Source organism: Syngnathus scovelli, chromosome 2 (assembly GCF_024217435.2).
Source record: "Syngnathus scovelli strain Florida chromosome 2, RoL_Ssco_1.2, whole genome shotgun sequence".
NCBI lineage: Eukaryota > Metazoa > Chordata > Actinopteri > Syngnathiformes > Syngnathidae > Syngnathus > Syngnathus scovelli.
Window position 1 is genome coordinate 12,406,560 of NC_090848.1, and position 10,327 is coordinate 12,416,886.

Here is a 10,327-nt window from a genome sequence, read left to right on the forward strand (position 1 = left end):
CGCACACACGCACACACACACACACACACCACACACACGATTTGTGCCGCAGTTAATAATAGTTAATAAAATAATAACAGTAAAAATAAATTTGTCTATTAAAGATGGAAGTAATAATTGCAAAAAAGATGAAAATAATAATGGGTAAAAATAGATTTGACGAATTGCTTCCTATGACTCAGATGTCATATCTATGAGTGAAATATGATGACATCCACCCCACATACCAGGACACACCTACCAGCACACACCTACCAGCGCACGCACACACACACACACACCCCAGTTGTGCCGCAGTTAATAATAGTTAATAATAATAGTAAAAAAAAAAGCTGAAAATAATAACAGTAAAAATAAATTTGTCTATTAAAGATTAAAGTAATAATTGTAAAAAAGATGAAACTAATGATGGGTAAAAATAGATTTGACAAACTGCTTCCTATGAGTGAAATATGATGACATCCACCACACATACCAACAGAGCAAAGAATACAAAAAATTGTATTACAACTCCTGCACCACAATTTAGACCTGCTTTTAGACAGTCTAAATCCTAGTCTCGTTTCTATCACCAAATTGGCAGGTGTGCCGTGGGCGTGTAATATAAAATGCTTGTCTTTGCCTTAAAGAATGCTAATGAACCCATTTATTTCCACGCTCTCATTCCTCGTCTGAGTGAGGCAGAGTGCTTGATGGCATGGTTTCTTCACCGCGTGGCACACATCGGAAGCATAATGCCTGCTCACGAATAGTGCAGATAACACTGTTCGCTGCTAATCGGGGATCAAACCAGCGGAGAGGAAAAAGCGCCTCCACTCTGTGCCTCATTCATAATTCACAGAAAGCAAATGAAGTTGGTACAGTGGGAGCAATCAAATATAGATGAGAGAAGTGTGGCGGGGTGAGAGAGAGAGCGAGAGAGAGAGAGAGAGAGAGAGAGAGAGAGAGAGAGATGAAGGAGAATAAAGAGAAACCTTGCATGCAGGAGAGCTTTAGCATGTCAGTGAACGTGGCAGTGACATTCAATTCCAGTACCTGCATGAATATGGACATTTGTTCGGCCTGGCTCTCAAGGCCGGAATTCCCAGCAGAGGCTAAAGCAATGAAACCAACAGGGTGCATGCATCATGCTCCACACCAGGAGCATTTATTCAGCATGGTAAATTTACAGACCCATGCAGGGGAAGCGGGTTTGTACGCTTATGTTTTTTTGTTTTTTTTTTAACTGCGCTGACTCACTCATAGCGAAACTGTATTTGGTCTCCTCATAAATGTCGAGAGACATTCATAGCATCCTCTCAGCATGTCACTGCTTGCTCTGAAATCTGAATATTCAATTGTTTCAGATGCAGTGTTTTAGAATCCTCTTTAATTCTTGAATATACTTGACATAAGTGGGCTGGATACATGAGGAGTTTTTTCCAATTGATTCATGTCACCATTATTAAAGTCAAGCTTAAATTTTTCAGTCTTTTTCAAACTTCCATGAATTGTGGAGTGTTTAATAAACACTCCAAAATGAAGTTTCAAATTTGCTTCATGAAGCAGTTGTTATATTTTTTGAATGCTCAAGATGGTACTCTCTGTTCAACATTGAACTGAAAGCACACTAACTTTCCATTTCTTAAAGCCCTTTTTTAAATCAACAGTACCACTATGAGCAGTCAAAAAATACAACAATTGGTTTATGAAGCACATTTGAAGCTTCATTTTCCCATCACGGAACTGTTTAAGCAAAATCCTGTTGGTTTCATGTGTTTTTGAATGGGGTCATTGTTCTAATAACAGTAGTAATGGTCATAATCAAATGGCATTATGAATAACAAAACTAAAATCAATAGCAAGAATATTGCATAGTAAAGCTAAAAACAATCACCCCTCCATTTTAGCACTTTTCCTTGTGGGCCACTTTACAAACAGCATCTGATAGAGCCAGAGAGAATTACAGCTGATGTTTGAGCGAGAATTGATTTAGACTTCTCATTTAACCTGACGATACAGCAACTCGAAAACACTAAACAGGGAGGCTTTTGTGGAAAGTTGAGCCCAGAACAATTTGACTGAGTCAGACACACTAGCTTTTTGTGTGTTGATATTCTTGTATTGTTGTGTGCAGTTTTTGTATTCATTAACAGCAGAATAAATCAATAATCTTGCTCGTACAATATTAGTCTAGCATCTTAGCAAAGAAGAGACCTCCATCTTTTATTTTGACAATGAAGACCTAAACAGTGCTTTTCATTTTATTTTCCACTTTGGGGACTTTCCCCGACCAACACGGTGATATTTCAACTTGCCGACTTCACCGCAAGATTTGCAGGCTGTTTTCAATCAGCTGCTGTCGTTTAATTGGAGAGTATGTTGTTGAGAATAGCTTCTGTCAACATTTGTCTCAATCTCTTTGTCACCTGCCTAGATTTTTAAATGTCACATATTGGAAACAACTCTTTCTGGGCCATCTTTATTAAACGTTTATGTGTTTACCCGTGCAGGCGGGTGTGGGCAGAGAGGCTGTTTGATGTGAGTCAGATCTAAACCCAGGCTGGTTTCTCTCACATGTGTGGGACGCATCCAGATGGCTCGACAGGACAGCACAAATGTCACTCTGGTAATGAGACGTCAGAAAATACAGGTAGTTTGGGCTATATTGCGTGCGCATACAGCATAAAAACACAAGGCTGGCTTATTGTAAACAAGTTAAGCAAATCATTTATTTGAGAGTCTTGGAAAGTGAACAAATAGCTTAACAAAACGTTTTGATCCGTATTATTCAATATAAAATTGAGCCTCTCAGGAGGCTTTTTGTATGGATTTAGATTTTGATTTATTCAGGGGGCCCGCCTTCTATGTGTGGCTGTGCCTGAAAATCAAGCACATTGTCCAAGGTCTTTTCTTCTACTATGTGTGTTAGTGGGGTCAGCATGTGTACACGGGTACTTATCGCCATGCCAACAATACATAGTCATCCTGCTACTGTGCCACTCACAGTTCACTGCTACAGCTGCAATTTTTAAATGTCTCTTTTGATTTTGGAGCCGTTGGCATATTGTTGGCACTTTCAGCTGTACGAGCCTAGATTGCAGAAAAATTTCATGTTTCAAGTTGGCTGGTAATAGAACAAGCAATTCAAAGAAGAATGGAGTGAATAAATTGTATTCTTTATCCCTTCAAGTGCAAAATCAATGTACTTAGAATGCCAGGAGCCTGTAGATGTGCTTAAGATTTACAATTTGAAACAACATGATGAGACAAAGCATGCAGGGGGGTTTTGAATAGACAATTCATCAAAACGTAGGCGTAAGAACAACAAATGAAATGTACTGCAATCATCACATCAAGTTGCAGGCAGGATTCTTGTCATTGTCAACTCAACAACAAGAGAAATAGAGTGCTCACCACGGGGCATATTCGTCCGTATGCATCATTTTTCACGCGGCTGGCTTGCACAATTTCAAGGTGATTCTCCCATCCCTAAATAATATTCATTTGCTGAAATAATCAGAAATAGCAGCGGAAGTCCCTGTACCTGTGCCAAAACAGTGTGTTTTAAAGTGTAAAGTTAGGGTTAGGATAGGGGTTAGGGTCATTGGTTAAGTTTCACAGTAGGGTTTCAAACTGAAGTCAAGGTTAGGAACTAAGGTTAGGGTTTTGAAGAAGGGTTTTAAACTAAAGTTAGGGGTTTAAACTAGTGTTAGCATTTCAGAATGAGGGATGGGGTTATTGCTTAGTAGTAGGGATTCAAATTAAAGTTAGTGTTTCAAACTAGTGTTAGGGTTTCCTAGTAGGGTTTTAACTAATATTAGGGTTCAGATATAGAGTTTCAAATTTGGGTTTGGGTTTTGAAGTAGGGTTAGGGTTTTGTATGTTGTCCTAGTGTAATTGCTGTACGTTAGTGACCTACTGCGCATGCTCCGCAGATAGTGAAGGGGCCGCAAAAAGTGCAAAATGGGAACAACCGCTTCCATTGATTGGTAGTCTGAGCCTAAATTTGTAGTTTTCTACTACTTTTCAATTTTCAAACCATTTTAAGCTGAAAAATTGTTAAAATAGCAAGCGGATGGCAGCACCGCTTTGTAGACTTTGATGATCCAACAGTGGTGCAAGTCGACGACGTAGCACACAATGTCCCAACTATGCAAAAAGTGTTTCTTTTTTTTTTTTTTGCCGTTATATATTTTGGAATCCTCCTACTTGTGTTCCAAATGCAGATAATTAAGAGACTGACCTGCGCGCATAGCGGTACATCAAACCTTATACACCTTTTGACCTGTGCTAAATGACAGCTTCACCTTCAGTCTTTGCAGGTTATCGTTGGTCAATGTAACCATGGGAACAGCAAAGACAAAAAAAAACCTCAGACCCATTAAACAGTGACACCTTACGCTGTCACCGAGAGACTCAGTCGAGAGGCACATCAAGTGTGAAAACAAGAGTGAGAAGTTGTTGTTTATTTCATTTCCTGACCACTCGCCAGAGTTGCCCGTCAACTCCCACTATTTATCTAACTCCCACCTGCACAGAAAGACATTTCACACAAACGCATGTAGACTATTCCCTTTGTCTCCATCACACCACAGAGCAGTCTTGGAAAAACAATATAGCTGCTATGTTGGATAGAATGCCTGCGTGTAATGCGTCGACCTCACACATTGACTACGCCAACGCTGTTGGCCTTCCAGCAGCTTGGCCAGCTGCACCTGTTTGTGTAACGCGCACATATAAACACGCTTTATGCGTTCACTTAACATTTACAAATGCTTATCTAATAACATTATTATCTGAGGTGTATGGCATGTGCAGGTGCACATGTGTGTATGCGCCAAGTGTTGCTGTTGCCCCATCAAACGCCGATCGTTGCTGGTAGCAGATCTCTTCTGGAGGTGATCTGTTATAGTGACAGGGCAGCAAGTATTTTTAGCTGGAGGCGGCGCGTACAAGCAATGATGAAGGAAAGACATGGCAACAAAAGGAAGCGAAAGGAAGAAGCAGAAATTTAAACCAAAGTCGCTTCAATCGTGCTGACTTGATGTTCTTCGGACGGTCACTGTTATGCAATGGTCATTGTGTACGAGCTTGTACTCGCTTCTCACTTTCATCGCAACGAAACTATGTATGTATTTGACGCTTTGGCTCCTGGCAGGATGGTCATGTGTAAAAGCCAGAATACAAATTTAAAAGCTTGGGAAGTATGCAATGTTCATACCTTCTTGTGAATGTATATGTAGCATGACTGGCAAAGAATATCTAACCAGCCCTGCTACTATAAAAAGTAATAGAAGCTGTCAATGAGTGGATTTAGAAGTTAAGTCAAGGTCATTTACTTGTTGAGGTTTAAATGCTGAGCTCTGTAATATGAGTCCTGTATTTTTTTATCCGAATCCTTTTTTTGTTTTTCAAGATTGTGAGGTCACAACATTACAACAGAGGGTGAGCTTACTGACATTACAGGATTACAGTACTTATTGCTTCCGTCATTATTATATCATTATTTTATTTATTGTTATTGAGAACTAGAGTGAATTACTCTTTTTAAATTGTTTGACTCTGTCGAGGTTTCACTCAATGTAGTGTATGTATGTGCGGCATGTTTTTCTTAAAATGATGAATTAGCAGACAGAACGATGAGCAAGGCAGCTTCCAACTTGCCAAAGGACTACATGAAAAGTCACATGAGCAGGCAGTGGGAAAACCGTGACGTGTAAAGGGGCTGGCCATGAGTGTTTGCTTACCATCAAACAGCAGTTAATAAGAAAAATCTTATTTCTCCATTTTCTCAAGTGAATTACCGATAATTATAGATCTGGACTATAAGACTCACCTGATTATAAACCGCACGAGTAAAAATGAGGGGAAAAACTTGTTTTTTTTTCATAAATAAGCCGCACTGTACTAAAAGCCACATGTGCACGCGAGTTATTTACAAAAAAAAGACAGTACACAGAAAGCCTTTTTAAAGTTTCAATAATTATACCTTAGCATTTCTTTCGAAACACTGTCTGTGACGCGGCAGTAATACCACAGCAACACGGAAATAACACAGCTCTAATTGCGCTGGATAAAAAAACCTACCTGTAAAAGTCACTGAGACGCGGCAGTAACAAAGCAGCAACACGGTAGCACAGTCTAACAGGGCTGGTTAAGAAAACTATACAAGTAAAAGTCACTGAGAGCCGTCTCCAGCTTCCTCAAGTGCACTGAAACCATCGAAGTCTTCCTCCTCAGTGTCCGATTGGAATAGCGTCAGATATACTTCGCCACACACTTTCTCAGTCTCGCTTTTGCTGTCGCTTTTATGCATTTCTTCAAGCAATCTCCATGATGAGGGGCTGTTCATGCTAATTTTATTCACGCACAAAGCGCCAAGTTACATGAAACTAGCGAGCTACAAGTACAGCTCCAGAGTAGACATGAGCAGGAAATAAAGAAAAGGGTGACGCAACAAAATGTCATCAACAACCAGTGCCCCCTAGTGACCGGAAGAAACCTCTACAGTGCATATTATGAGCCAAATCGACTGCCTTTAATTTAAAATCGGCATCATATGCATTTCTTTTGTCCCCCAAAATGAGGGTTTGTGTATAAAATCTTCCTTTCTTCAGTAATGTCCGTCTTGATCTCGTTCTGTCTCTTCTTTGTGTCAATTATACGGCACTATTTGCCTGGCGGATGGACATGCCATCAACACACCACTCTTCTCCCCAGTGATCATGTCACATATCCCTCCGCCCAGCAAAGCAGTGCCGCACAACAGCGGTCTACAGCCTTTTTACGAGTGTATAAGTGATCAAGTCATCACAAAAATCATGAAAAATCCATAGATACACCGCACCGGACGATAAGACGCAGGGTTCAAAACTTGAGCAAAAAGTAGTGGTTTATAGTCTGGAAATGACGGTATTTCCAAAGTAAGACCATTTTGGTTTTCTTATTGGGGAACAGGATTTGAAATGTCAATAGTGGTGGTCAGGACACACTAGTCTGCTGAGGAAAGTCATGAGGCCTCAGTGAGCAGAATATTCTCTCTTTCATTCACTCTCTCTCTCCTGCTCCCTCGCTCTCTCTCTCTCTCACACACACACACACATACGCACACACACACGTTTGTTCCCTGAGTCAGCAATCTGTCTCAGCTCCAGTTTCTCTACCCTTGCCCGACACTATTAGGACATCACTATGTGTGTGTGTGTGCGTGTGTTTGTGTGTGCGCGTGTGTGTGTGTGTGTGTGTGTGTGTGCGTGTGTGTGTGTGTGCGCGCGTGTGTGTGTGTGCGTGCGTGTCTGTGTGTGTACAATTTGTGGTAGAGCTCTTCTGCTGCGTTTACATGGTCAGGTCCTTTCACCGTCTTTATGCAATACGATATTTTTCACTTTGTGAGTAACCCTGGCCCTTCCTGTGCGTTCACTCTGATCAGCCATTTTAGCAGCACGCTATAAAAAATGCACGTTGCCCCTGAGCGATGCCACAATGCTCCCAATGGGCTTTGCATGTTGTAGTGAGCAACTGTATGTGTGCGTGCGTGATGTACTGGATACTACTGGTTCTGCAAACACGCAGCCGAAATAGCAAGCTAGAGAGGTGTGAAGTAAAAAAGGAAAGGATACTTTAAAGAGGAGTAACTGACATGGGCACATGCATGCATGCACTGTAACTCTCACCAGACACTGGATTTGGTTCATCGCTCACACAATTAATTATTGTTTAGTTGTAAAATCTGCTTTAACGACGATGAGAATAATTATCCTAACACGATACGATCAGAGAGGTAGTGTTTGTTTTTGTGGTTGTAGTTTGGAGAGGTGTGGAAGTGCATACTGAGAGGGATCACAAACGTTGGGAAATGATCTCTGTCACTGCTGAGCGCGTGTGTTCTGGCTCGTGCTTTCAGATTTTGGCTCTCTTTGGTTTCTCACTTTGTCATTCTGTTTATCCTAACAAATAGCCAATTCTTGGCTAGGAGGAAGGCGGTATTGTCAGCAGGCAATTTTGGAGCTACCCCCTATTGTTGTTGTTGTATTTTTATTAATGATAAGTAGTTTTAGACATCAGCAAGCTCCATGGGACTAAACAAAAAGTGTCTTTCTTTGGGTCGTTTTTATGCTGTCTATTTAACCTGGTCACACTTTGCATTCATTAAAAAAGCATGTTGTTATCACAGAGTATACTGAAAGAACGTTTTTTGTTGAATTTACTTGATTTTACTTCAAGTGGTTGCATAAAATAACATCATCCGGTTGCAGATATATATTTATAAGTCAACTATATGGCTATTAAAAACAATCATTCGATCCAGATGATTTTCTTTTTGTGCAACCACTTGACAAAATTAGAAGTAAATTGAACATATATTTTTTCAGTGTACACTGTAATTTTTTTCCGGCAGCTGGGTTACCAGAAAATCTCTGTTAAGAAAAAAAAGAAAGTTGAACAGTAAAATAATATACTGGGAAAAAAATGTAAATTTGTTTACGTTTTTGCATAGTTGAAACATTCTTAATGTTCATACAAGGGTCAAAGCGGCAAGGGTGGTATATTGTAATTTCCATGATGTTGGCAACTATGTGAGCCAGAAGAACACACCAGTGGCCTTGAACATGTGACCTGACCAATTTTGTCATTTCACATTGCTGTGCCTGGTAACTAAAATATTACTTGAAATGTAAGTTTTATATTTTGCTGATATTAGCCTACTTAAAGAATTCGAACCCCGCCATGTTCCACCATAAGCACAAATATCAATTTTGTGACTGTTCTGTACTTGGAGCTCATTTGTTTTGTATTTTATTAAGAAATGTGGAGAAATGTTTGGACGACGACGTTCCCCCATTTCTATTCCCATTCGAGTGAGATTAGGGCGTTGTAGTGCAATTGCGGAAGTGAAAATGGGAGAGAAAGAAGGAGGGAGGAAATGATACCAAAACGTTTGTCCGATGAGGTGCCAAATCATCACAAGAGCACATGTGCGCATGTGAACTCACTCACGCGCGTGTGTATGCCAACATGTGATCTGAGTGCTGAGTGCTGTATAGTCACACCATCCTACTTTCTTTTGATCACAATCTGCTTCCTGCTTTCCAGTCCAACTCACTTAAGTAGACATTTTCACATGATGCTTGTAAAAAAAAATAATAATAATATTAATAGTCAAGAACCGAAATATGTTATCCTTATCGTAAATGGTAACGTGGCAATGATATGGCTATTCTTGTTCCTCCTGTCCTCATTTGTGAGTTTCAAAAATCTTTGAAAATTGGGACTCATCATGTTTTAATTTACACAACTGATTTTTGGAGGGTGCAGTCATCCCAATTTTGGAGGGACAATCACATTAAAAATGAATTGGATGGATGGATGGATGGATGGATGGATGGATGGATGGATGGATGGATGGATGGATGGATGGATGGATGGATGGATGGATGGATGGATGGATGGATGGATGGATGGATGGATGGATGGATGGATGGATGGATGGATGGATGGATGGATGGATGGATGGATGGATGGATGGATGGATGGATGGATGGATGGATGGATGGATGGATGGATGGATGGTTTGGTTTGGTAAATGATTTGGTTTTGTGCAACCACGTGACAAAATGTACAACTGACAAATCCATTTTTTTCTGTGTCGGAAGAGTGAGTAAAATATTTGTCGATTTATTCTGTAAATTATAACATGGTACTTTGTTTGAAGAGACAATGGCACTAGCCAAAATCAATGATGTGTCTTGTCAAATAAATATTCTAATTGAATCGGTGGCTGGATTCATGGCCCCGTAAGCTACTTATGTGACCTAACCTGGCCTGGTCTGACCTGGCCTGAACTGGATTGTACACTCACTTCCAGAACCGATGACAAAGGTCATGGACATTTTGTGATGGTATCTTATTAATAAATTATAATAAATAAAATTAGACAGGTAATTCAATCATATTTTGCACAAGGTACAGTGGATGTAGAAAAATCCGCGTCAATAATGTGTTTTTTTTAATGTTGCGTAAACAGTTGTGCACGTGAATTCGAGACTGGGAAGTGCATGACTTGTAATGTAGGACATTCTTTCACCCTAGTTTCACAATAAGTTCATCTCAGTATCAAAGAGAAGAACATGAAGCCACTACAGTATGTGCCAGCAATTTGGCCCAAGAGAAAAGCGTCGCCTCTGTCGTGACTGTGATAACTCCTAACCTTGACATTGCACCTGCTAGAAACTTATTCTCACATACGGGTAGAGTGCTCTGAGTCTAAGCAGGCGCACCTTTGCCTTCATCTCTCCTGGCCCGGGATTGGCCGATGAGCCTAAGAGGCTGAGGTGTTGCAACAAAT